This window comes from Saccopteryx leptura, unplaced genomic scaffold (genome assembly GCF_036850995.1).
Source record: "Saccopteryx leptura isolate mSacLep1 unplaced genomic scaffold, mSacLep1_pri_phased_curated manual_scaffold_21, whole genome shotgun sequence".
NCBI classification, from domain to species: Eukaryota; Metazoa; Chordata; class Mammalia; order Chiroptera; family Emballonuridae; genus Saccopteryx; species Saccopteryx leptura.
Genome location: NW_027095703.1, coordinates 1494482 through 1521682, shown reverse-complemented (window position 1 = coordinate 1521682; position 27201 = coordinate 1494482). Strand labels below are relative to the sequence as shown.

Genomic DNA, 27201 nt, shown 5'->3' with positions numbered 1-27201 from the left:
TGGGACCCCAGTGGCCATTGACGGTTATGGGGGCCAAACTGTTCAAGTGAAGCCAATAACTATTCCATTGGGGATAGGGAGACTGCCTCCTAAGCCATATAAGGTGTATGTATCTCCTATTCCTGAATATATTTTGGGGGTAGATGTCTTGCAAGGACTGTGGTTGGAAACTACAGCTGGGGAGTTCTGGCTGCGGATCAGGGTTGTGAAGGCAGTATTGCGGGGACATGTATCACATTCCCCTTTGCAATTACCTGTCCCTCGGCGTGTGACTAACACCAAGCAGTACCGCCTGCCAGGTGGTTATGAAGAAGTCACAGGGACAATCCTTGAACTAGAAAAGGTGGGGATCATCCGGCCAGCACACAGTCCTTACAACTCCCCAGTATGGCCTGTGCGCAAAGCAGATGGAACCTGGGGAATGACAGTAGATTACAGGGAACTTAATAAAGTTGTTCCCCCTTTGCACGCTGCTGTTCCTTCGATAGCTAACATGATGGATCGGCTAAGCCATGAGTTGGGGACATACCACTTTGTGGCAGACTTGGCCAATGCTTTTTTCTCTATTGATATAGCCGCAGAGAGTCAAGACCAATTTGCCTTCAGTTGGGAAGGGAGACAATGGACCTTTACAGTGTTACCCCAGGGCTATTTGCATAACCCCACCTTGTGCCATGGGCTGGTGGCTGCTGACCTGGCTAAATGGAAACAGCCAGAGGTAGTCCGCATGTACCATTATATTGATGATATTATGCTAACTAGTGATTCTCTTTCAGAATTGGAGCAAGCAGTCCCTACCCTGCTATCCCATTTGAAAGCATGTGGCTGGGCAGTTAACGAGAACAAATTACAAGGACCTGGGTTATCTGTTAAATTCTTGGGAGTTGTCTGGTCGGGTAAGACAAAAGTTATCCCTGACGCAGTTATAGATAAGATTCAAGCCTACCCCGTGCCCACTACGGTAAAACAGTTACAGGAATTCTTAGGTTTGTTGGGGTATTGGCGAGCATTTATACCGCATTTGGCTCAGTTACTACGCCCCTTGTACAACCTTATTCGAAAGGGGGTTCGCTGGGATTGGACTGAGCAGGCGCAAGGTTCATTTGCAGCTGCTAAGAGAGCTGTCAAGGTGGCACAGGCCTTGAATGTGTTTGATCCTGCCAGGCCCTGTGAGCTGGATGTTCATGTAACCTCGGAGGGGTTTGGGTGGGGCTTGTGGCAGCGGACAGAGCGCCTACGGCAACCTATTGGATTTTGGTCCCAATTGTGGAAAGGTGCTGAAGTTCGTTACTCATTAGTAGAGAAGCAGCTGGCAGCTGCCCTCCTGGCAACTGAGAGTATTACAACCACAACACCAGTTACAGTCAAAACAACATACCCTATAGCTGGATGGGTGAGAGATTGGGCAACTAAACCATGTAGTGGTATGGCCCAAATGTCTACCCTGGCCAAGTGGGGTGCCTATCTGCAACAACGCTGTGCTCTTAGCACCAGCCCATTGAGGGCAGAACTGCAGGAAGTCTTGGGTCCAGTCACCTATGCAACTTTAGAGTCAAGTGCAACTGGGGCTCAGGAGGCAGAACCTGAGGTCAGTCCCTACCAGGAGGGGCGGGTGCCCGTCCCCGAAGATGCCTGGTATACTGATGGTTCCAGCAGGGGCCAACCTGCCAAATGGACGGCTATCGCCTTCCATCCAGCCACTGAGACTATTTGGATGGACACGGGAACAGGTCAAAGCAGCCAATGGGCAGAATTAAGAGCTGTTTGGCTAGTTACCCATAATGAACCTTCACCTCTGGTGATCTGTACTGACAGTTGGGCTGTCTATCATGGACTGACCCTTTGGATTGCTACTTGGCACATTAACCAGTGGATGGTAATGCACCGTCCATTATGGGGTCAGGCCATGTGGCAGGACTTATGGGAAATAGGACACCAGAAGCAGGTGACAGTATATCATGTCACAGGGCATGCCCCTCTAGCCCATCCTGGGAATGATGAGGCAGATACGTTGGCAAGGGTGCGATGGTTGGAGACTGCACCTGCAGGTGATATGGCACAGTGGCTCCACCGGTGCCTGCTCCATGCAGGACAGAAAACTATGTGGGCTACGGTTAAGGCTTGGAACTTGCCTGTGTCCTATGCAGAGGTACTTGCAGCCTGTGAGCAATGTGCAGTATGTTCCAAGGAACACCCTCGGAGACCACTGGTGTCACCTGGACAGATCCAGAGGGGTCATGTCCCACTGACACGATGGCAGATAGACATCATTGGACCCTTACCAAAGTCAGAAGGGTACCAGTATGCAGTCACTTGTGTAGATACTGCCACCGGGCTGCTTGCTGCTTACCCCGCTCGTAACCCTGACCAGAGGGCAGTCATACAGGCTCTGGACCGCCTGAGTGCTGCATACGGGCGACCGCTGGTCCTTGAAAGTGACAATGGTACCCACTTCACTGGTTCAACGGTGAGGCAATGGGCTCAAAAGCTGGGGGTGGACTGGAAGTACCATGTTCCCTACCACCCCCAGGCTGCTGGTATCATTGAGCATTATAATGGACTCTTAAAGCAGGGACTGCGACAGGAGGGGGGCACCGGCTCTCTTACTGGATGGACACGCCGCTTATGGACAGTACTTCGGATTTTGAATGAGCGACCTCGACGGGGAAGCCCAGCTCCAGTAGAGGCCCTCCTGCATCGGACAGCTGCCCCTATTCAGTTGCAGATATGCACCAAGGACATTTTACTCAAGCCAAGTTTCGGACAGCAGGGCAACGTGCTCTTGCCTGCTCCAACAGCCCTTCTTAAAGGACAACGGCTTCAATGGACTTGGCCCTGGACTGTACAGGCCCCCCATCTGAGATGGGTGGCCTTGTTGGCACCAAGGGGAAAGGGGTTAGAGGTGGACCTCCAGTTAACTCCTTGGGCAACCAGCACCTGGCCACCTAAGGTAGAAGTGTATTATCCCTTGAGTGCTCAAGGGGACAGCATTTTGAAGGGCACCTTTGTAATTTCTTTATGGCCAATAATGAGTTCCCCTATTTTACTACACATAGAACCAGCAGATGCTGGTGTATTGGCCAATAAGGTTTGGTATGCCCGCTCAGGGCGGCCTCTGGTGCCAGCTACGGTGCTGTCTGCAGACAAAACTCTGGCCTGTATTCTGCCAGAGGGAAAAGATTTGCCTCTCTTGGTGCCACTGACAGCTCTCTCATTTCGCCCATAGTTTTTGATCTGTTAATCCTATTGCTGTAGTTGGTACTATTTCTGTTTATGCAATGTATCCTACTCCTTGCACAGTGACCATCATGGAAGATGCCTGTGGTTTAGATTGTAAAGCGAGCAAAAGGGGTGGAATGTTGGTCAAATAAGTTTGTAAATGTGATATATATGTTTGCTCGCTTGTGACTTATATTGGGTGTGGGGGACAGGCTATAAGCAGGCCAGGTCGTTGTAGCCTGGGGTTTGGTTTTGGGACTAAGCTTTTCCCCACACCCTTGAATGATTGTATTATCTGGGTGGTGCACTCTCATGAGGAATCCAATTATGCCTTGGATGGGTGACTTTGTATCGGAGACTTCCTTGTTTGTATATTGGATTAAGGGATTTTGGTTTTCTACACTATAAAGTGGGACAGACCAGGAGCTTGGACACACAGTTCCTGCTATCACAATTGCAGGGGCTTCCCTGATCCCTTGCCCTTCATGGGAAGAGCTGGTTTTCTGCTTTTCCCTTGTCTTCTTTTGTGGTTTGCCTGTCTTGGTGAGACACCAATAAATAGGATGGCCCCCCGTCCTCTGACTCTGCCATTTCTTTATCGTCTGCCTGAATCCAATGGGAACCTGCATGTGAATGGCCACGATGGCGGCTCCTGGCCTTACAGAAATTAAAAAGGTAGGTAAAGAAACTTTCTGGCTTTACAGAATTCTAGCTTTTTTCAAAATTTTTGGTTTTGCTTTTTTGTTTAGGACTGGTGCTGGTCAAATTATTTTGGGACTATAATGTAGATAGTGTAGATTTGTGGTATTGCTGCATTGTGACTCCAAAGATGTGGAACTTTGGAGATGTAGTTAGTGCCTTCAAAGCTGCTTTGCTGAGTTGAAACTCAAGAAATATGTAGATGAGGTAAATTTTTTGTTTTGCTGGTTATTGCTCTGGAATTTTGTAGGTAAAACAAATATGTTGTTTTACTGAGTTGTAACTCCACAGGTGTGTAGATAGAACAAATCTTCTGCTTTGCTGAGTTGAAACTTCAGAGGTGTGTAGGTAGAATGAGTTTTTCAGCTTTACTGAGTTGAAACCAGTATTGCTGTGGACTCTCCAAAGACCAAGATTTTGGTAGAAGTTCTGTTGGTCCTGCCTTAGGATTCTCTGGGATGCATTTAGTTGTATTCTGGAAAGTGGGCTTCTAGAGGTGTCCAGTTTTATTTGCACATTTGGCATACACATAAGAGTTAACAATAACGTCAGTGTGGACCTTGCTAGTTAATTGTCAGTTTCTATAATTAATTTCAACTTCAGAAGAAGTAATAGAATCATATGTAACAGGATTGAAAAGAATAGGATTATCAGAGACAGGCCATCTGTTGCTTGGGGTTGATGACTGGTTGCCTTCCACTAGTGTAAAAAAAAAATAGAGAAAGGTCCAATACTTTCTTGTGGGGCCCAGGGGGTGTTGGGTTCTCTCTAAGTTTTTCAGTGTTTCATGTGGTATAATTGTTATCTGATGAGGGAGACATAGAGTTCATGGAGAAAACCAACTGCATTAGCCATAATTGTAAAAATTGTAAAAAATGATTTTCATGGAATTGCAGAAAAAAATAAAAACTCTATGTAGGCTAAAGCAACCCACTATTAAAAAAGAATTTTGTAAAATTTTTATTTTAGTTAGCTTCTCAAAGCAAGGCAGTTTAAAAAAAATAATGAATTGGATTATGCAGGACAAATGGGAAAAAAGCAAAAATAAAAGGTGAAAGGACAGACTCCTCTCCAGTTCTTGGAGTCTGCTTAACCCTTTGGTATCCTGCCCCTCATGTTGCATTAATATTGTAAATTACTGTGGGTCAAAAGATTTATTATCTCTTTTCCAGATGGTTAGTTTCTACTAAGAACTTTTTATAGTGTAAAAACTATTTTTCATGTTAGAAATGTATTTATTATTTCAAAGGCCTTTTTTTAATCCTTTTTTTTGCTGTTTTATTGCCCTGTAATATTAAAATTTTCATTTATATATTATGAATTGCTAATTATGTCTTTCATGTAATGTTTAGTTTATTATTATTTTGAAACAATATTGTTCAATGCTAGGTATTATAAGAGAGGGAGTTTTATCCTGGAAGTCCTTAAAATCTATTTTTATCATGCCCTTTGTTTAAAATTTCCTTTGATTTCTAATGCGCTGAGTTACTCAGCAATCCTAAAGGAGACACCAAACTTGTTTCTCTTGCAAACCTCTACCCATTTTTATTTGATCCAGCTAATAACACTGTTTTTTTCCCAAGAGTTTATATAGACAGAAAATGGCCCTCAAGACCCTCAGTGAGATCTTCTGAAAATGGCTTTTAAGGTCCATAATGATCTAGAAAGAAACAGAAACAGCAAATATCACCCAAAATAATCAGAAAATACCATTTTTGGTATCGCCCTGAAAGACTCCAGCTCCCAAAAGGGCTTCCTGAAATTCCATCAGGGCCATGCTTCAAGAGTGGAATGAGACATCATTGAGCTAAATAAAGCCTGCCAGGCTTCCTGACCTCAGCAGTTGACATGCCTTTGATGTGGGAAAACAAGAAAGGTAAGCTGCCACCTTGGTTAATGGAGGGAGGGTTTAGTCTCTTCTAGCCCTAATCCAGCTATCTGGGGCCTGACCTTTCCTAGCCTGCTGAGACTTGGCACTGAAGGCTAAAGTACCCAGAGTTGTCGGCCCCATCTCGCATCACTGTGGATGAGCCTTGAGTATTTCTTCTAAGTAGCAGGTACACTGATCTCAATTCTTGTAAACATGACTGCCACTTACTATACCTTGCCTAATATTTGAGTTTTATTTATCTCTCTTGTGGGTATTGCCGGCCTTATTTATGGTGTTTTGTTTAATGTATTGTGTCTCCATTATTCCTTTTGTCTCAATGTCCCCATGCCTATTTTAGGCTGGGAACTGCTCCTAATTCTAGCTAAAAGCAATGGTCATTAGGATGTGGACTCTAGCTGCAGAGTGTAGAGTGTGAGCACAACTCCAGTGCCTTGTGGACTTTTCCTGAATATATGTGACTCCTGCTCTTTAGGACATTTCTCAATATGAAGAAACATTGATTTGCAAATGCAAATAATATAAAGCAGTAATGGTGTCAACATAGACTTACTGAAATTACATTAACATGTTAAGGACATTTAAGACTATAAAATTTTTATTTTAAATTCTGTTATATTGGCTAGAACTTAGTTTTGTTTAATAATCAAGTAAGCTTTGGCCATTTTATTGTATTAGGATGCTAGTTTTAGTATTTGTTAACATTAGCTGTTTTAATTTTATTGTTTATTTTACATATTTTAGTCTGACTAAATCGGAACATAGGAATTAGAAATTTCAATGAGTAGAAAGATGATACCCAAAACCAGTGGGGTTTTGGAAACCCTTAATGCAAAAGGTATATTTGAAACCAATTAAAAAAAGATTTTGCCAATAAGAAATGGATAATTAGAGAAGCTGAACTTAGAATTTATTTTGTTTGTATGCAAGTGAATACTAGGCAATATAAGAAAATTATAAAGAGAAACAAAAAGAGAAGGGAATTTTTTCAGGTAAACATTTAAATATAGACTTTAATAAAATAATTGACAATTGTTAGAAAAGTACTATATATAATTTTTTCGGGTTAGATCTCTCATTGGGCTGCATTTGATTCCATTCTTAAAGATAGTAGGAAATTATCCCAATATTAATTAGAAGCTAATTTGAAAATATATTGTGCCACAGGTATGAAAATGTTCAGGGCAAATTTAATACCAAATGAAATTGTAAAGAAAACATACCCATCCCTTCCTTAAGTACTTTTAGGATTTACGTGTTACACAGCAAACTGTTTAAAAGACAGTATGAGAGGCACTTCCAACATTAACAGGAGATCAGTACTTCACACAAGGACTGACTGTTACATGGACGGGTCCACACACTGTAATCCTGACAACTACCACTGCTGCCAAGGTAGAAATAATGCTCTCCTGTTTCCACCATAGCTGGTTGAAGCCTGCAGGCCCAACAGTGGTACCCTAGTTGACAGCAGAGACTGACACCACCATCCATTATAAGTTAACCCTGAGAATGATAGCATGCTCTACTCCAACCACAAACTGAAAGCTGGTTGATATCCACACTGCAAATGTATGAAGAAACTTACTAAGGGATCCCTTTTAATCACACTTTAAGAAAAAGTAAAACTAGGGTAAAAAGAAAGCCAATCTCATTGCCACTAAAGCTTAAAAGTTTTAAAATGAAGAGTTGTAAATAAAAGTAAAATTTTTTATAAAGACAAATAGTTTAGGTAAGTAGTAAAAGATTTGTACAGTTTAGAGGTAATCAATTAGTAAAATTTATTTTTTAGTGAACTGTATTTATATTAATGCTGTCTGTTAAGTGTCTGTAAAATGTTGTAAATTAATTAACCTATATAACAGCTTCATGTTCTTCAATAAATTAAGTCAAATATTTGATTTAAAAATAAAATTAGTGGGGATTATTGTAAGGTACCAAAAAGCTGCAAAATTAATATTGACATACTAAGAGAACAGGTCAGGCTTTCCTGTACCATCCTTTCTGTAGGGAGAGGAGAAAGAAGAACATAGAATTTCTGGTGTGCAAGAACAATGGGTCACTTACATTTAAATCTGAAATAAAGGTTAACTGAGAGACTTATTTTTCAATAGGAGACAGAATTTACATACCACATTACATTGATTGTAGTTTCTCCCTTTTCCTGGAAACTTGAGAGTAACATTCCTCAAGTCTAGTGACAAAAAATGAACCCTAAAAGATTTGTATACCTTTTTGATTGTGTAACATTGAAAGTCTTAATATCTTTGTGTATCCCCAAAACAAATGTCAGTTTGTATCATGATGTTATGCTCTCCCCCACCTGCGTGCAATCAAGGGTATATAAACAGTACCTGAAATATTTTTTGGGCTAGCACATGATATTTGTCTGTTGCCCTTTGTTGGGCATATGTGACCAGAATATTTAGTAAATCTCCTTCTTAAATAAAACTTTTAAAATTCATCTGGACTTGTCTGTACATAAACCTGATGAAACAAGGTATGGTGCCTTTCAAAATCTGGGGTATGGTACTTTATAACAAGAAAGAAAAGAGTAGGCAGCCTTCAGCTGCCTGCATGAGCAGTAGTGGAAAACAGAAAAAATCTTGGATAAAGTTGCTGTTTCCATAACAGGTCCAAGCACCTACCTCTCTCACTTGGGCAAGGATAATCCCAGGCACCCTAACTGACTCCCTTATATTATATAACATAGAAGCCTCTTTCTTAGTTAAGGGGCTGTTCTACTGCTTAGTAAGACAAAAATAACAACCAGTAAGCTAGAGGCAGGCTACCACTGCCTTGCTATAGCACCCACCCTCCTTTGCTTTGTCACCAGGAAATCCCCACTTTAATGAAAAAGCATACCAGAGGAGAAGATTTAAGGTATTATAGAGTTACTATACCCCTGAGAAAATTGAGGACCTTATGTATACTAGAATACTTGACTCTTGAGAAATTGAAACTGTAGAATTTGTGTTCTTTGAGTTCACTACCCCAGCTCTTATATTGACTTAATATTGTATAGCACTGTAGGTCAAAAAGTGGGTTAACATCTCTTTTCCAGCTAGGTAGCTACAAAATAGTGACTACATTTTGACCTTAATTTTCTCTGTAATTCAGTGGTTTATCAGAAATAGCAGTTTACAATCCTTTTATTGAAAATTGTACTAAGTTTGTACTAATAATAAGGCATATAAAATTGTTTAGCCTGCCAAATACAAAGACTTTTTTTTTTTGTACCAAGGATCTGTTATTGTAGAAAAAATATTTTTTATGTTAGAAATGTATGTTATTTCAAGTGTTTTTTGTTAATTTTTCTTTTTATTTGCTTTTTTATTGACCTGTGATATTGAAACTTTAGCTTAAATATTAAGAATATATAATGATTATTAATGTAATAATTCAGTAACTGTTAATTGATCAATGTTAGGTCACCAAACCCAGAGTGACAAATATTTCTATTTATTAGCATAAAAAATGAATTCTCAACATAATAAGTAGAAAAGAGAACTCTGGAGACATAATACTGAACCTCCAACTGATTTACCACCTTGTCACACTTCAGTTGTTAATCAGCTAAGTGAATGGTACATTGGTAAAAGTTAAAGTGGTGAAACTGCTCTGATTATACTTAATATTTCCTATGAAAAAATCATATTTAAAGCCCTCATAGTTCTACTCAATTTAAAAAGCAGGGTGCTAATTTAAGGTGGCATAAGAACAATAGCAATTTCATCTGATAGTCAAGATAATCATACTACCACATAGCCAAAGGGAGGAATTTCAAACATTTAAGTTTTGTGACCAGATTAGAAGGGCTAAATATGTAAACAGAAACCTGTTTCTCTTGTACATTTATACATTATCTGTTAATGTACATAAAGTTACAGCATAAAAAAGTTATGATTTCTTAAAATGTAAAAGGGTTGTATTTAAGTAGAGTGTAAGCTTTATTTTATGAAATAGTCATTTCATCTAGTACATTTACTAGATCATTAGAACTTGAGGCATATATAAAATAAGTTTGTCTAAGGTGTCAGAAGTTATTCAGGATCCTCAGAAGACCCCCGCAGTTTATTTAGACTATAGGCAGGTTACAGAGTCTATGCACCTCTAGACCTAGCGGCGCCAAAAGATACTAATGCAGTCAACTTAGGCTTTAAATAAAATTCAGCTCTAGAACATAGAAAAAAAATGTATTATAAATTTTTAAATTTTAAATTTAAAAATTTAAATTTTAAAACATCCGCTGCTAAAAATCTATGCATTTTAGAAGAAACGTTGCTGCTCCCTCCCTCACATAACTTGCTCTGTTTGGCCTGTAAGATGGCTGGTTAGTCAATGAAGGGTAAGATTCCTGAAGGCAGGAACAACCTAAGATATGCACAGTTGGAAAGGGGCCCTCTGGAGAGGCTTAAGGGCTAACAAAGCTGAGCCTCAAATCCTCATGCAAAGAATGAAGAACACTTTCCCCCTTAAATTGTGGACATCACCCTCTGTTCCAGCACTTAAAGAGGATGATACTATAGAAAATCTAGAAAAACCACACAGCAGATGATGCTACCAATAATGTAGCCCTAAAACCAATGGTGTTTTAGAAAATTTTTGTAACTTTAAAAAAAAACAGGTTGGCAAAGTTTTATTTGCAACAAATTAGAAAAGACTTTTTCAGTAGGAAAGGGACAATTAAGAATAAGAAAAAAATAATTAGAAAAGTCAGACTTAGAATCTAGTAAAAAAGAAATAATGTCCGTGCGTTTAGTTTGTGTCCAAAAAAATACTAATCAATGTAAAAAAAAAATAGAGAGAGAAACATGCAGAGGAAAACATTCCCAGGTGAACATTTAGAAATGCATTTTACTAAAGTAATTGACAGGTAGGTAGAAGACTTTCCTACTAGAAATAAGATAACAGTAACAGTTTAAGAAATTACTATATAAAATTATTTCCAAATTTAGCTTGCCCATTAATATTAGGTCTAATAATGGATATGCATTTTTATCCAAGATCTCATAGCCAGTAGGAAAGGCACTCAATATTAGTTAGAAATTATAAAGTAATGTCAGAGTAATGGTGCAATGAGGGCTGCTCCCAAACCTCTTCCTGAAATTTCAACAAATTCAACAACTAGAGACAGAGAAATAATCACAGGAGCATCTGAAATACAAACACATCAAAAAATATGATTGGGTGAAAAGGTGGATGATTATATCATCAATTGTGAAGAAAATAAGATGGAGAATGGAGTATACTGCTTTCCTCACTGACCTGAGAAATGGCTGCTTTCACTTGGAACTGAAAGAATGAGAGAACAATGGGCACAAAAAAGCTGGGTTATGGCAGAAACATTCAGGCCAAAGAGAAAGTAGGCCCGTGGCTCAACCCATGTGGAGCTAAAACCATTCAGTCACAGTACTCAGTGGAGGTGGGTGAGCACTTGCATTGTTTATACTTGTCACCTGATTGGCGAGTGCGGGCAGTGTGCATGAGGATCCAAGGAGTGGTTTGGCCATTTTTGCCTGCATTTCCAGACAAAGGGATTGTGTCAGAGACTGTCAGCAGTGGCCCTCTGCGTGGGCTGTGACCAAAATCTCTGTATAATCTTGGTGCCCCAAACAGTAGCATGCAGGAAGTGTGCAGAGATCCAGCTTTCCTACAGGTATGGTGCCTCTGCCAGCCATACCTTCAAACAGAGCACATTCCTGAGAAAGAGAACTGAAAGTGGTGCGGGGAAGGGCAAGCAGACAGCCTATGAAGAGCAGTTCTGCTAACTGCTGAAAGGAGCCTGATCTACAGTTTGCAAAATTCTTTGTGAGTTTACACTGGTGGCTCTGGCTGACAAAACCTTCTTTCCCAGGCCTGCAATTTAAGGAGACACAGAGGAGGAACTAGATAGTTCTCAGGGCCTCTTACTTGGCAGGTAGTTTCTGGGGCAACTTTCAGCCACCAGTTCAGGTTTAAAAGTACAGTCCTACAGAACAGACCTCAGAAAACTCCAAAAGTTGGGCGGGCTGGGCTGTAGGCTTCTCATCAAGAGAAAAGCCTGTGAAGAGCAAATTGTGGAGTGTTGAGGGAAATTTAACTAGAACCAGAAATCATCTTACTCCCCTGCCTGCTTGAAATGTTGGCTGTGATTGACAAACTTTCATACACAGGGCTGTGATTTGAACAAACCTGAAGGAGAGACTTGGCAGCTTTTAGGACTTCTTGCTCTGTGAGCAGTGACTGAGTTATCTTTCTGCCAGCAAGTACAGATTACAAAATGAAAAAATCCTAGGGAGAGTAGACATGCAGCATGCAGAGGCATACAAGACATGGCCAGATGCTCATAGAAAGACACCTGAAAAGCAATCACCTCAGAGCCCTGCCTGATTACGCTGGCATATCTGGCTGGCAAATCCTTACCCAGAACCCTGCTTTGAGCAGGAAAATGGTTAAATTTGGCAGCTTATAGAGCCTCTCGCTCTCTAGGCAGTGGCAGGGGCAACTTCAAGGCTGGATCCCAAGAATTCTGGTAAGAAAGAGAAATTTAGGAAGAGCCTCACAAAAAATGGAGTCTCCAATTGTCAAAGCCTGCAAATGCTGACAAGCTTCGCCTACCAATGAGACAGAGGCCTAGATTATGTCATCACTGAAAATCTCAGCCTAAGAGTGCTACAGGGGCAGAACCTGGGATACAGTGCCACTGGCCAAAAACAGAGAGAAGAAAAAAAAAGGCAGAGGATAATCTCTCAAAACCAGAAAAATTCTACTGTCTTTATAACTTTTTACATTTTTTTTTGTATTTTTTATCTTTTATTTCCTCTCTCCCACCTTGGTCATTTTATCATCTCTACATTTCCTTCTTTTTTTTTCATTTTGAACCTTATGCCCATAGCTATTACATTTTCCATTCACTTTTTTTAGTGTTACATTGCAAAGAACTTATTTTTTTTCTCTCTCCTTCTTGTTTTTTCTTTTCTCTTTCAATTTTTCTCTCAATAGAATCTCAACCACAAAACAAATTATTTTATTTTAAATTGAAAATTTTTTATGGCATTTTGTGTGCTTACTTCTTTTTTTAAAAAAATTATTAATTTTAATGGGGTGACATCAATAATTCAGGATACATATATTCAAAGATAACATGTCTAGGTTATCTTGTCATTGAATTCTGTTGCATACCCATCACCCAAAGTCAGATTGTCCTTTGTCACCTTCTATCTAGTTTTCTTTGTGCCCCTCCCTCTCCCCTTCCACTCTTTTTCTCTGTCTTATCCAGCACCCCCCCTTCAGTAACCACCACATTCTTGTCCATGTCTCTTAGTCTTGTTTTTATGTCCCACCTATGTATGAAATCATATAGTTCTTAGTTTTTTTCTGATTTACATATTTCACTCAGTATAATGTTATTAAGACTTAACCATTTTGTTGTAAATGATCCGATGTCATCATTTCTTATGGTTGAGTAGTATTCCATAGTGTATATGTGTCACATCTTTATTATCCAGTCATCTATTAAAGAACTTTTTGGTTATTTCCATGTCTTTGCCACTAAAAGATGCTGCAATGAACATGGGGCTACATGTGTCTTTATGTATCAATTTCTCTGAGTTTTGGTGGTACTTACCCAGAAGAAAGATTGCTGAGTCAACAGGTAGTTCTATTTTCAGTTTTTTGAGGAACCACAATACTTTCTTCCAAATGGTTGTATTACTTTACATTTCCACCAACAGTGAATGAGGGTTCCTTTTTCTCTACAACCTCTCTAACACTTGCTAGTACCTGTCATCTTGATAAGAATTAATCTAACAGGTGTGAGGTGGTATCTCATTGTAGTTTTGATGTGCCTTTCTCTAATAACTAACAAAGATGAGCATCTTTTCAAATCTCTGTTGGCCATTTGAATTTTTTCCTGGGAGAAGTATCTGTTCATGTCCTCTTCCCATTTTTACTGGATTGTTTGTTTGTTTGTTTTTGAGTTTTATGAGTTCTTTGTATATTTTGGATATTATGTCCTTATCTGAGCTGTTGTTTGAAAATATCATTTCACATTTTGTTGGCTGTCTCTTTATTTTGTTGTCACTTTCTCTTGCTGAGCAAAAACTTCTTAGTCTGATGTAGTCCCATTTATTTATCTTTGCCTTCACTTCCTTTGCTTTGGAGTCATATTCATAAAATGCTCTTTAAAACCAAGGTCCATGAGTTTCTTACCTACATGTTTTTCTATGTACTTTACTGTTTCAGGTTTTATATTTAGGTCTTTGATATATTTTAAATTAATTTCAGTAAAAGGGGACAAATTGTAGTCAAGTTTTATTCTTTTTCATGTGGCTTTCCAGTTTTTCCAGCATCATTTGTTGAAGAGTTTTTTTTTTTTCTCAATATATATGTGGTTTTATTTTTGGAATTTTTATTTTGTTCCATTGGTCTAAGTGTCTATATTTTGGCCAAGACCATACCATTTTGATTGTCATGGCTGTATAATATAATTTGAAGTCAAATATTGTAATGCTCCCAGCTTCATTCTTTTTCCTTAGGATTGCTTTGGCTATTTAGGGTTTTTTAAATCTGATAATTTTTTGTTTCATTTCTTTAAAAAATGTCATTGGAATTTTGATGAGAATTGCATTAAATTTGTATATTGCTCTGGGTAATATGTCCATTTTGATTATACTTATTCTTTCTACCTAAGAACAAAGAATATTTTTTCATTTCATTGTATTTTTTATCAATTTTTCTTAACAATGCTTTGTAGATTTAGTTATATAAATCTTTTACATTCTTTGTTATGTTTATTCCTAAGTATTTTTTTGTTGTTCTTGCAATCATAATGGAGATTATTTTTTAAAGTTTCTTTTTTAATGTTTCATTGTTGGCATATAGAAAGGCTATAAACTTTTGTATATGAAGTTTGTATTTTATGACCTTACTGTTTGTTTATTGTTTCTAGTAATCTTTTTGTGAAATCTTTGGAGTTTTCAATGTATAGGATCATATCATCTGCGAAAAGTGATACCTTACTTCTTCTTTTTCTATATGCATGTCTTTCATTTCTTTATTTTGTCTGATTGCGCTGGATAAAAGTTCTAGCACCACATTAATAAGAGTAGGGAGAGTAGATAACCTTGTTTTGTTCCTAATTTAAAGGGGAAAATCCTCTGTTTTATGCCATTTAATATAATGTTTTCTGATAATTTATCATATATGGCCTTTATCATGTTGAGATATTTTTCTTATATACACATTTGTTGTGTTTCTTAAACATAAAGTTGTGTTGTATTTTATCAACTGCCTTTTCTTATCTATTGATAAGATCACATGTTTTTTGTTCCTTTTTTTGTTGATATGGTGTATTACATTGACTGTTTTATGTCCTTTGAACCATCCTTGAGATTCTGGAATTAATCACACTTGATTATACTGTTTTATTTTTTAATATGTTGTTTGATTTGATTTGTTAGTATTTTGTTTAGTATTTTAGCATCTGTATTAGAGATATTGGTCTGTAGTTTACTTTTTTTGTGAGTTCTTTGCCAGGTTTTCGTACAAAAGTTATGTTGGCCTCATAAAATGCGTTTGGAATATTGCTTCTTCTTTAATTTTTTGAAATATTTTGAGTAGAATAGGAACCAATACTTCTTTGAATGTTTGATAGAATTTACTATTAAAACTGTCTGGGCCAGGACTTTTATTTTGGGGAGGTTTTTAATATTTTTTTCTATTTCCTCTTAGCTAATTGCTCTGTTTAGGCTTTCTGCTTCTTCAAGACCCAGTCTAGGAAGGTTGTATTGTTCTAGGAATTTATCTGTTTCTTCTATATTGTTGAATTTGCTGACATATAGTTTTTTGTAATATTTTACAATAGTTCTTTGTATGTCTATGATGTATGTGATGATTTCTCCTCTTTCATTTTGGATTTTGTTTATATGAGTCCTTTCTTTTTTACTTTTTTTTTTTTTTTGGTAAGTCTTGCCAAGGGTTTGTCAATTTTGTTGACTTTTTCAAAGAACCAGCTCCTTGTTTTATTAATTTTTTCTAAAGTTTTTTGTTCTCTCTTTTATTTATTTCAACTCTAATTTTTATTATATTTTTTCTTAGGCTAGTTTTGTGTTGTCTTTGTTCTTCTTTTTCTAGTTCTTTAAGGTGAGAAGTTAAGTGGTTTTTGGAGGCTCTATCTTGTTTGTTCATATAGGTCTGAAGTGATATGAACTTTTTTCTTATGACTGCTTTTGCTGCATCCCAGAGATCCTGATATATAGTATTGTCATTTTCATTAGTCTGTATATATCTTTTAATCTCTGCAATTATTTCTTCTTTGACCCATTCATTTCTTAAACATATGTTGTTTAATTTTCATATTTTGTATTTTTCCCCTCTTTTTTTCAGCTGAATTCTAATTTTAAGGCTTCATAATCAGAAAATATGCTTGGTACTATTTCAATTTGCTTATGTTATTTTTGTGGCTTAATGTATGGTCAATTCTTTAGAATGTTGCATATACACTAGATAAAAATGTATACTCTGTCTCCGTAGGATGAAATGTCTTGTAGATTTCTGTCATATCCAGTTTTCTAGTGTTTTGTTTAAGACCAATATATCTTCATTGATTTTTTGTTTGGATGATCAAACCCTTGGCAATGATCTAGAGCTGTCAGAAGTGTATTGAGGTCTCCAAGTATGATTGTATTTTTGTCAGTTTTTGTTTTTAGGTCAATAAGTACCATCTTATATATTTTGATGCTCCTTGGTTTGGTGCATATGTAGTAAGAACTGTTTTGTCCTCTTGATTCAGTGTCCCCTTAGTCATTATGAAATGACCATTTTTGTCTCTGATTACATTTACTGTCTTGTAGACAGCATTATTAGATATATGTATTGGTACACCTTCTTTATTTTGGATGTTATTTTCTTGAAGTATGGTTTTCCAGCCTTTCACTTTCAATTTGTTTTTATCCTTGTTGCTTAGATGTGTATCTTGTAGACAGCACACAGTTGGATTATTTTTTTATCCATTCTGCCACTCTGTGTTTTTTTCTTATAATTATTGACACTTGTGGGTTCCATAATGCCATTTCATAAATGTCTTTTGTTACTTTTGTATCTTGTTTGATTCTTCTCTTTTGTTTTACTATTATTTGTTTTTGATTGGCTGTATTCCATTCTTCTTTTTTCTGTTGTTACCTTTTTTAAGTCATGTCCTTCTGTGGTCATTTTTCCAAAGGTGTTTACCATTAAGTAATTAAAAGTATACTTGCCATGTTCATTGTAGTACCCTATCTTATGAGTACTTCTGCACTCCATCATCCTTTGCTATTGTTAATCTCTGTTCTTTCCCCTTTTTATATATTTTTGTTGTCACAGTTTAAATTTGGTTTTATTGTGTTCTTGGTGGAGCTTTAACTTGTAGTTTTATTTTGTTATGTTCTTTATATCTGGTTGGAAAACCCCTTAGTATTTCCTGGAGTGGGGTTTTTCTGAGGATAAATTCCCTCATATTTTCTGTATCTGTAAGTGTATTTATTTCTCCTTCATATTTGAAGGATACTTTTGATGGGTATAGTATTCTTGGCTGAATGTTTCCTTTTTTCAGGACTTTAAATATTGGGGTCCACTCTCTTCTACCTTGTAGAGTTTCTGCTGAGAAATCTGATGATGTTTTAATAGGCCTTTGTTTATATGTTGTATTCTTCTTTTCTCTGGATGCTTTTAGAAGTTTTTCTTTGTCATTGGTTTGTCCAATTTCATTATGATGTACCTTGGAGTAGATTTGTTGGGGTTAAGAAAACTCAGTGTTTTGTTTGCTTCTTCAATTTGAGTTTTAGTTCTTTACACAGGTTTCAGACATTCTCGTTTATTATTGGATTGAATATGTTCTCCATTCCATTTTCTCTCTCTACTCCTTCTAATATACCTATTGTTCTTATGTTATTCTTTTGATGGAATCGAATAATTCCTGCAGGGCTTTCTTATTTTTTTTAATTGTTGAGTCTCTTTCTTCTATCTGTTGTGACTCAAGTTCCTTGTTTTCTATGTCTCTAATCTTACCTCTTATCTGGCCTGTTCTGTTAGCTAAGCTTGTTACCTTATTTACATTTCATGAATTGAGTTTTTCATCTGTTTGATTTGTTTTTATAGCTTTAATTTCCTTGGTAATATATTCTTTGTGTTTGTTGAGTTTTTTTCTGAGCTTCATAAATTGACTTTCTGTTTTATTGATATCTCTGAGTATTTTTAGGATTTCTATTTTATATTCTCTGTTATTTATCTCCAGTGTTTCCAATATATTAATTTTTTTTCTCCATAGAGTTTTCCTCATTTATCTATGCTACATGTCTTTCTTTTGTATTCATGATATTTGATTTTTTTTCCTTAATGGCATCTGAGGGTAGTTTTATTGATAGCATTAGTGAGAATTAATACAGAATAAAAAGTAAAAAAAGAAAAGAATGAAAAAAAATTATTATTTCTTTTTATTCTTCTCTCACTTCCTCCTTTAAAATTATCATGATAAACTGTGAATTATGTTGTACTAAATGGAACAAAAACTACATATAACATAGGGCTTCTGTTGGGGAGAAATGTTTAAGGGGCAAAAAAGTAGGTAGGGACTCACAAAATGTATAAATGGAAAATTGGGGTCAAGAATATAATGATTTGCTTTTAAGTGATACTCAACTGAGAGATATAATGAGAAGAATAACAGAAAACAAAAAAAATTTAGTATTTTATTAAGTAGAGCAAAAACTAGATAGAATGTAGAGCCAGGTTTGGGAAGGAATGCTAAGTAAAAAGTGAAGTAAAAAGCACCGAAAATGCCAAAAAGAAAAATTTGAGTCCCAAATAAATAATTTGTTCATAACAGATAATTGAATGGGAAAAAAAAGTAAAAAAACAAAACAAAAGAAACTAATAGAGAAAGACAATAAAGAAAAAGGACAAAAAAAAGAAGAAAAAAGAAAAAGGAAAAAGAGAGAGAGTAAATTAAGTGTTTTGGAGTGTAACCCTCTTAGAGAGAAAGAAAGAAAATGAGAAATGGAACACTTATGGGTAATGTAGTTTAAGAGTATAAAAAAATAAGATGGGCAGTAAATGAAACGCCTAAGGTGGTAGAAAAAAAATAAAGCAAGCAGATGAAAGAAACAAATAAAAAATGGAAAAAGTTATAAAGCCTGTGGATTTTTCTTGATTTTGAGAGGTTATTTTCTGTCTTTTTTTCCTTCTCCTTCTTCATGGTCAGTGACTCTGTACACCAGGCTCTGCCCCTGTGGTATGCTTATTTAGAGATTTGCAGTTGATGAGTTTTTATGGCAATATAATTTATTTGGTTTTAGTCTTGTTGGTAGTCGGGGCTTGTTAGCCTTTGCCGGCTCCATCAATGAGAGAGTCTATTTTCCTGGAGTCAATATCCTAGTCTCTTTTTCCTGAATTAGCAGCCTGATGATACAACTATGAGATTGCTGCTACCTCTTCCTGGAGAGTAAGAGGCTCAAAGAGCTGGAAAATCCCCACTCTATCCCCAGTCAGTGCAAGGCTCTGGGTAAGGCTCTGTCAGTCAGAGCCGGCAGCATAATCAGGTGGAGCTGGGAGCCAATTGCTCTCAAGGTGCATTTCTATGAGCTTCCAGATGTGTCCAGTATGCCTCAGCACTCTGTGGAACCACTATCCCAAGGCATTTTGCACTTTGTAAACTGTTTTGGCTGGTAATAAGATGCCCTAATTGCTGCCTACAGAACGGGAGGTCTAAAAAGCTGCCACATCCCTCTTTTTAATGTATAGCCCTGAGTATGAAAATTCTGCCCATCTTAGCCAGCAGCCTAATCAGGTAGGGGGAGAGTTGAATTCAGTTCAGTTCCCCTGGTATATCTAAATTTGCCTTAGCATTCCATGGTATTGCTTTCTGCAGGCTTCTTCCTTGTAAAAAAAAAAACCCTACAGCCTAGCCTGTCTAACTTCTGTAGTGTACTCTGAGATTTGTTTCATGGGAATGTGTTTTTCACCCTGTATCAACTGACAGGAAGTTTCCCCTGCTCCTACATGCATAGTAAAAAGCACTAATAAATATCACACCTTTTTTATCACTAAGCTGAGAGAGATCTTGTTAGTTAGAGCTGCATAATTCTGTTGGGGGTGAGCAGACTGTGGGTTAAGCTAATTTCAGCAATTGGATCTGCAGATCTGCTTTAGAGACAGAATGCAAGCTAATTGCGCCACCTCCCCCTAGTGGTTCCATATTTTTTATTTTCCAGGATGTTAGCTTCAATGGCTAGGTGAGGAGCCCAGCCTGCCCAGGGAAGTTTGGGCATAGGGAAGTTCAATTTTGCACACTCCACAGACACTGTTGTTCAAGGTGCTGGGACCACACCGAGTCTCTGGTCATAGCCCAGGCAGAGGCCTCTGAACCTGCCCCTTTGTTTGGGAACACAACACCCACTCCTGGTGCCCTACAAAGAACCTCTCACATACTATCCACCATGGCTGAACAAAATATCAGGGCTAATGGGGGCCACCACTCACTCACCTTTGCCAGGGTGTGGAGCCGGTGTTTGCTCATTTGGACTGAGTAGCCACAGGCCCACTCTTTCCTCAACTTGATGTCTGTGGTGCAGCCTGGCTCCCTCCATGCTCCCAGACCCCACTCTCTCTCAGTTCCAAGTGAAAGCAGCCTTTGCTCAGGTTAGTGAGGAAGGCGAAGTGTTCTGTTCTCCATATTATTTCCTACAGGTTTCATTATATATTTGGTTACCTTCTCACTCAATCATACATTCATGTTCAATGCTTGAGACTTTCAGATGCTCCAAGAATAGACGTTTCTTTCACTGGTTGAAGAACTTGTTGAAATTTTAAGGAGAGAAATCAGGAGCGTTCCTCATGGTGCCATTTCCTGATGTCACACTTTTTCTATTTCTGATACAGGTAGTCAATATCTGTAGAGCTCTCTCAGTCTTTTTAATTCATGAGTCTCTCTTCTTTTTTTTTCTGTAACATCTCTAGTTTTGTGTCTTCAATTTCACTTATTCTTCCCTCTGTCTGGCTTGTATTATTTACTAAACCTGCTACCTCCATTTTCAGTTCATGTATTGAGTTCTTCATTTCTGTTTTTAAAGTTTCAACCTTCTTTAAGAGCTATTTTACTCATTAATTTGGTTTCTGAGCTAATTAATTTTTTTTTCAGTCCAGAGTTTATTTATTTTTTTTATTTTTTTAATAAATTTTTATTAATGTTAATGGGATGACATTAATAATTCAGGGTACATATATTCAAAGAAAGCATGTCTAGGTTATCTTCTCATTAAATTATGTTGCATACCCTTCGCCCAGAGTCAGATTGTCCTCTGTCACCCTCTATCTAGTTTTCTCTGTGCCCCTCCCCCTCCCCCTAAATCTCTCCCTCCCTCCCTCTGGCATCCTCCCTCCCCCCACCCCTGGTAACCACCACACTCTTGTCCATGTCTCTTAGTCTTGTTTTTATGTTCCACCAATGTATGGAATCATGTAGTTCTTGTTTTTTTCTGATTTACTTATTTCACTCCGTATAATGTTATCAAGATCCCACCATTTTGCTATAAATGATCTAATGTCATCATTTCTTATGGCTGAGTAGTATTCCATAGTGTATATGTGCCACATCTTCTTTATCCAATCTTCTATTGAAGGGCTTTTTGGTTGTTTCCATGTCTTGGCCACTGTGAACAGTGCTGCTATGAACATGGGGCTACATGTGTCTTTACGTATCAATGATTCTGAGGTTTTGGGGTATATACCCAGTAGAGGGATTGCTGGGTCATAAGGTAGTTCTATTTTCAGTTTTTTGAGGAACCACCATACTTTCCTCCATAGTGGTTGTACTACTTTACATTCCCACCAACAGTGTATGAGGGTTCCTTTTTCTCCACAGCCTCTCCAACATTTGTTATTACCCGTCTTGTTGATAATAGCTAATCTAACAGGGGTGAGGTGGTATCTCATTGTAGTCTTGATCTGCATTTCTCTAATAACTAATGAAGCTGAGCATCTTTTCATATATCTGTTGGCCATTTGTATTTCTTCCTGGGAGAAGTGTCTGTTCATGTCCTCTTCCCATTTTTTTATTGGATTGTTTGTTTGTTTGTTGTTGAGTTTTATGAGTTCTTTGTAAATTTTGGATATTAGGCCCTTATCTGAGCTGTCATTTGAAAATATCAGTTCCCATTTAGTTGGCTGTCTGTTTATTTTGATATCAGTTTCTCTTGCTGAGCAAAAACTTTTAATTCTGATGTAGTCCCATTCATCTATCTTTGCCTTCACTTCTCTTGCCATTGGAGTCAAGTTCATAAAATGTTCTTTAAAACCCAGATCCATGAGTTTAGTACCTATGTCTTCTTCTATGTACTTTATTGTTTCAGATCTTATATTTAGGTCTTTGATCAATTTTGAATTAATTTTAGTACACGGGGACAGGCTGTAGTCGAGTTTCATTCTTTTGCATGTGGCTTCCCAGTTCTCCCAACACCATTTGTTGAAGAGGCTTTCTTTTCTCCATTTTGTGTTGTTGGCCCCCTTATCAAAGATTATTTGACCATATATATGTGGTTTTATTTCTGGGCTTTCTATTCTGTTCCATTGGTCTGAGTGTCTATTTTTCTGCCAATACCATGCAGTTTTGATTATTGTGGCCCTATAATATAGTTTAAAGTCAGGTATTGTAATGCCCCCAGCTTCATTCTTTTTACTTAGGATTGCTTTGGCTATTTGGGGTTTTTTATAGTTCCATATAAATCTGATGATTTTTTGTTCCATTTCTTTAAAAAATGTCATAGTAATTTTGATGGGAATTGCATTAAATTTATATATTACTTTGGGTAATATGGCCATTTTAATTATATTTATTCTTCCTATCCAAGAACAAGGAATATTTTTCCATCTCATTGTGTCTTTTTCTATTTCTCTTAGCAGTGCCTTGTAGTTTTCTTTATATAGGTCCTTTACATTCTTTGTTATGTTTATTCCTAGGTATTTTTTTTTTTTTTTTTGTTGCAATCGTGAAGGGGATTATTTTTTTGAGTTCATTTTCTAATATTTCATTGTTGGCATATAGAAAGGCAATGGACTTCTGTATGTTAATTTTGTATCCTGCGAACTTACTGTATTGGTTTATTGTTTCTAGTAATCTTTTTGTGGAGTCCTTTGGGTTTTCGATGTATAGGATCATATCATCAGCAAAAAGTGATACCTTTACTTCTTCTTTTCCGATATGGATGCCTTTTATTTCTTTGTCTTGTCTGATTGCTGAGCTAATTAATTAATTTGCCTTCTGGTGTCTTTTCACACGTCATTGTGTATTTTCAAAACTTTAGTTTTAAATTCTCTATCCTTCAGCTCCAAGGCTCCCATGGGATTTTTTTTTTTTGTATTAAATTTCTTCTTTCTGAAAGACCTTTGAGAGTGGTATTTTTAATAACTCTAACAGAAGAACAAGTAAATTTTTTTAAATTAAAAAATACTATAGGCCTGGCTGGTTTGCTCAGTGGTAGAGCGTTGGCCTGGCGTGCAGGAGTTCCGGGTTCAATTCCCGGCCAGGGCACACAGGAGAAGTGCCCATCTGCTTCTCTACCCTTTTCCCTCTCCTTCCTCTCTGTCTCTCTCTTCCCCTCCCGCAGCCGAGGCTCCATTGGAGCAAAGATGGCCCGGGCGCTGGGGATGGCTCCTTGGCCTCTGCCCCAGGCACTAGAGTGGCTCTGTTTGCAACAGAGCGATGCCCCGGAGGGGCAGAGCATCGCCCCCTGGTGGGCAGAGTGTCGCCCCCTGGTGGGCATGCTGGGTGGATCCCAGTCAGGTGCATGTGGGAGTCTCTCTGACTGTCTCTCCCCATTTCCAGCTTCAGAAAAATACAAAAAAAAATACTATAAATATATAAAAAAATTTAAAACTATGAAAAGTAAAGAAAAGAAAACTATTGAAAAAATATCAAAATAATAAAAAAACCCTACAAAATGTTAAAATTAAAGAAAATAATCCAAAAATGACACAGAGTTAATGGTGACTGTGTATTAGCCTTCAGAATTATATACATATGGTGTGTTGTTGGAGGCACTGTAGGGTGTGTTACTGGTCAAAGTTGTATATTTTATTGGGAATTTGGTAAAACCTTGAGTTGCTACATTTTGCCATTTTGCTTTTATTTATTTATTTATTTATTTTTTGTATTTTCATGCAAAGTCATTATGACCATTTGCACATAAGCTATTTCACTAACCTTGATAACTATACTAAATCTATAGCATGCAGAATTCATTCTGATTGTCAACATTAATTCCTAACCTAGTAAATCTCACTTTATTTTGCTTATGAAATATAAAAGTAACAATGGAAGAATTTTTACATTCAAACTTATTGCTTCTCACTGCTATTGTTTCATGAGGAAAGATTTTTAGCACAGCAGAGCGGAAGACAAACGTAGAGGAAGACAAAGATATATATCTGTATTTCTGTATCTATATTCACATCTTTATGTCTCTCTCTATCTCTCTATCCAGCTGTGTACTTCTCTACCTATCTACCTATGTGGAGACAAACTGCGATTCCTTGACCCACTTCTTTGGCCATTCACTGCTTCAATGTTGTATGTGCCCTGAGCAGGAACTGAATGAAGTTCACACCTTGATACAGCAGGATAATGCTCTAAGCAACTGCTGTAGCTCATCAGGTTGTTGATCCTTACACTTAAGTCGTTAGGAGACGTACTCCACCTGAGGGACACCTCTGTGCTCCATCACTTCTTCCTCTTCCACATCTCTTACCTCTCACTTGACCTCTGTTTCTTGAACAACTTGGTGCATTCCGCTTACCACCACTTTCAATACACGGTCTGTTGACTTCCTGCACATGAATAGTTTTTCCATCCAAAGTCTGAAAAGATCACACTTAATATCAGTAACACTATGTAAAATGTCACTAAGAAAACTACTTTTACACACCCTAGTTTTATGGCATCTGACAGCAAGGTCAAGAGCAGATTTACAGGTCTGGACACAGGTTTTCTCCAAAACTGACTGTATCCTGCATCATGCCAAATTTAGGAGCCATTAACAGGTAATGGCCTTCCAATAAGTCATCTAACACAGACATATGCCTGTACCTGTGAGTGGATGCCCATATATAATACCATTGCTTTCTAGAAGGGATAACCTACATCCTTTTGGTATTGCTGCAATTAACGGATTTCTTCAAAGCACAAAACATACAAAATGTGTACTGTTTAGAAAATAAATTCTTGCCCTGGCTGGTTGGCTCAGTGGTAGAGCTCAGCCTGGTGTGCAGGAGTCTCAGGTTCGATTCCCAGCCAGGGCACACAGGAGAAGCACTCATCCGCTTCTCCACCACTGCCCCTTTCCTTCCTCTCTGTCTCCCTCTTCCCCTCCCGCAGCCAATGCTCCATTGTAGCTTAGTTCGCCTCGGCACTGAGGATGGCTCCATGGCTTCTGCCTCAGGTGCTAGAATGGCTCTGGTTGCAGCAGAGTGATGCATCAAGATGGGCAGAGCATCGCCCCCTGGTGGGCATGCCTGGTGGATCCTGGTCAGGTGCATGCGGGAGTCTGTCTGACTGCCTTCCCGTTTCCAACTTCAGAAAATACAAAAAAAAAAAAGAATTCTCAACAACTCCTAGTCATGGTTACTTTATTCGTAGTCAGAACACTTTTTTGTTTTTGCTCTGTTTAACATAAAGGAAACAAAAATTCCCACAGGGATTGCAGTGCTGTATTTATTGTAGACTTATGAAAAGGATCAGAGGTTTTCCGTTTTTAAAGAGGATCTTTACATAACCTCAAATATTTGGCCACTCCATAAGTTTGATTTAGTCGTGCCCCTGAGAAAGGTCTCTGACATATTGTAATTTGAGTATAATGATGATTATGTTTCTTAACCACCCGTAACTTCAAAATGCTTTTCCTGTTACTGTAGTCAGAACTAGTGGTGTGCACATAGGTCAGGTCACAGTAATTGGTCCACATACAGGTAATCACCCATCCTATACTAATACAGTATGGGAGGCTGTCTTCACAACTTCCCCCAGGGTTAATGGCACCAAGGGCCATGACCGGGTATAAATAGCGCAAGAGCCAGTCGCTACATCCAGGGCCTCTCTGCTGTGTCTGGCTCTATTTTCTCCAACCATATTTATGCACCACCGCATCCTTCCTGACACTCAACAGTACCATGATGTTATCCAAGAATATCATCGTCTGCCTACTCCTCCTACAACCTCTGTGTACATTAGCCCCTGTGTGTTGCCCTATTGGAGCATCATTACATTTCTTTATCTTATGTTGTACCTTTGTTATCCTCACCACAGAAAAGAGGACCTAAGAAAATAGAGACCTTGTCCACCTCTGAAACATGCTCCAGTGGCTATGCATTGCTACGCACAGAACAAGTACTCCATTATATATCTGTTGAAGGCAGCAACATAGCAAGGCTATCTTTACAAACTAAATTTTTCCTCTACTTAGAAACTCACATAAAAGCCATGACCATGAGGTAGGCTTCCTAAGCCCCAATGCTTTCTACACCCAACACAAAGTACCAAACCAAGCCCAGCTTTCAGTTACTACAGAACTGGAAAACAGGAAGGTCATGTGCCAGGATCAATGCCTATCGATTGCCTGCCTCATGCCAAAGACCCATGTGCCCAAAAAGGGAACTGACCTCCGGTGCTGCTGTTAAAAGACACGGGAGGTTATTTATCAATGAACAACCTAATATACGGCATCCTGAGTACCGACTATATTACCTACACTAGAAGGGGAAAAGCGCCACAAGTCACTCTACCACCCAGCTTATGATGGAGAAATTTTAATTGTTTCCTGCGAGGCTGTCACATGGAAGAGTGACTCTGCACAAAACCGAAGACGACGAAAGCTTCAAATTACAGAATGAAATAATGAGACTACTCAGACACTGAACTGGAGAGTGTTGACTCTATTGGTCCTGATGGTAATGACGTTTCAAAGCCCTTCCACTCATTCTGTCCAGTAAGATGAAGAAAAGACTGAATGCTAACTACTATTGGTTCAGATGAGATTCTCCACCTGTCCAGTGTAGAAACACAAAACCTGTCTAGAAATACTACTCACAGAGGTACAGAGCTAGAACACTATCCAAAGACTACTTACTTTTCCCTTCATATGTTTGGCAGCGTCCCTAGCATCTTCCAGTCTGCCCAAAGTAGGAAAAGCAAGGCCTGTGGAGTTGCTTGTATCTTGGTCCTTTGTTTAAAAGAACTGACATTGAAAATTTCAATTTAAGGTTTCTTCAAATGTTAACTGAAAAACCTTCAGTCCCTTGAGCATTTCTCACAAAGCCTTTTACTTTGCTACAAAGCACACAGTGTATTATCTACCCTGTGAAAGTTGATAATAGTTCACAAAACACACAAC

The 27201-nt window shown here is 38.0% G+C and overlaps 1 long non-coding RNA gene across 1 annotated transcript in view; it reads right to left on the bottom strand.

The window, feature by feature from the left end:
- The window catches only part of LOC136386916 (uncharacterized), a 478497-nt gene extending 453819 nt beyond the window's left edge, over window positions 1-24678 (bottom strand). Inside the window, exon 1 of the long non-coding RNA XR_010748051.1 lies at window positions 24613-24678. This is a non-coding gene — a long non-coding RNA (uncharacterized lncRNA). The remainder of the gene's footprint in view (window positions 1-24612) is intronic.
- Window positions 24679-27201: the final 2523 nt, after the last annotated feature.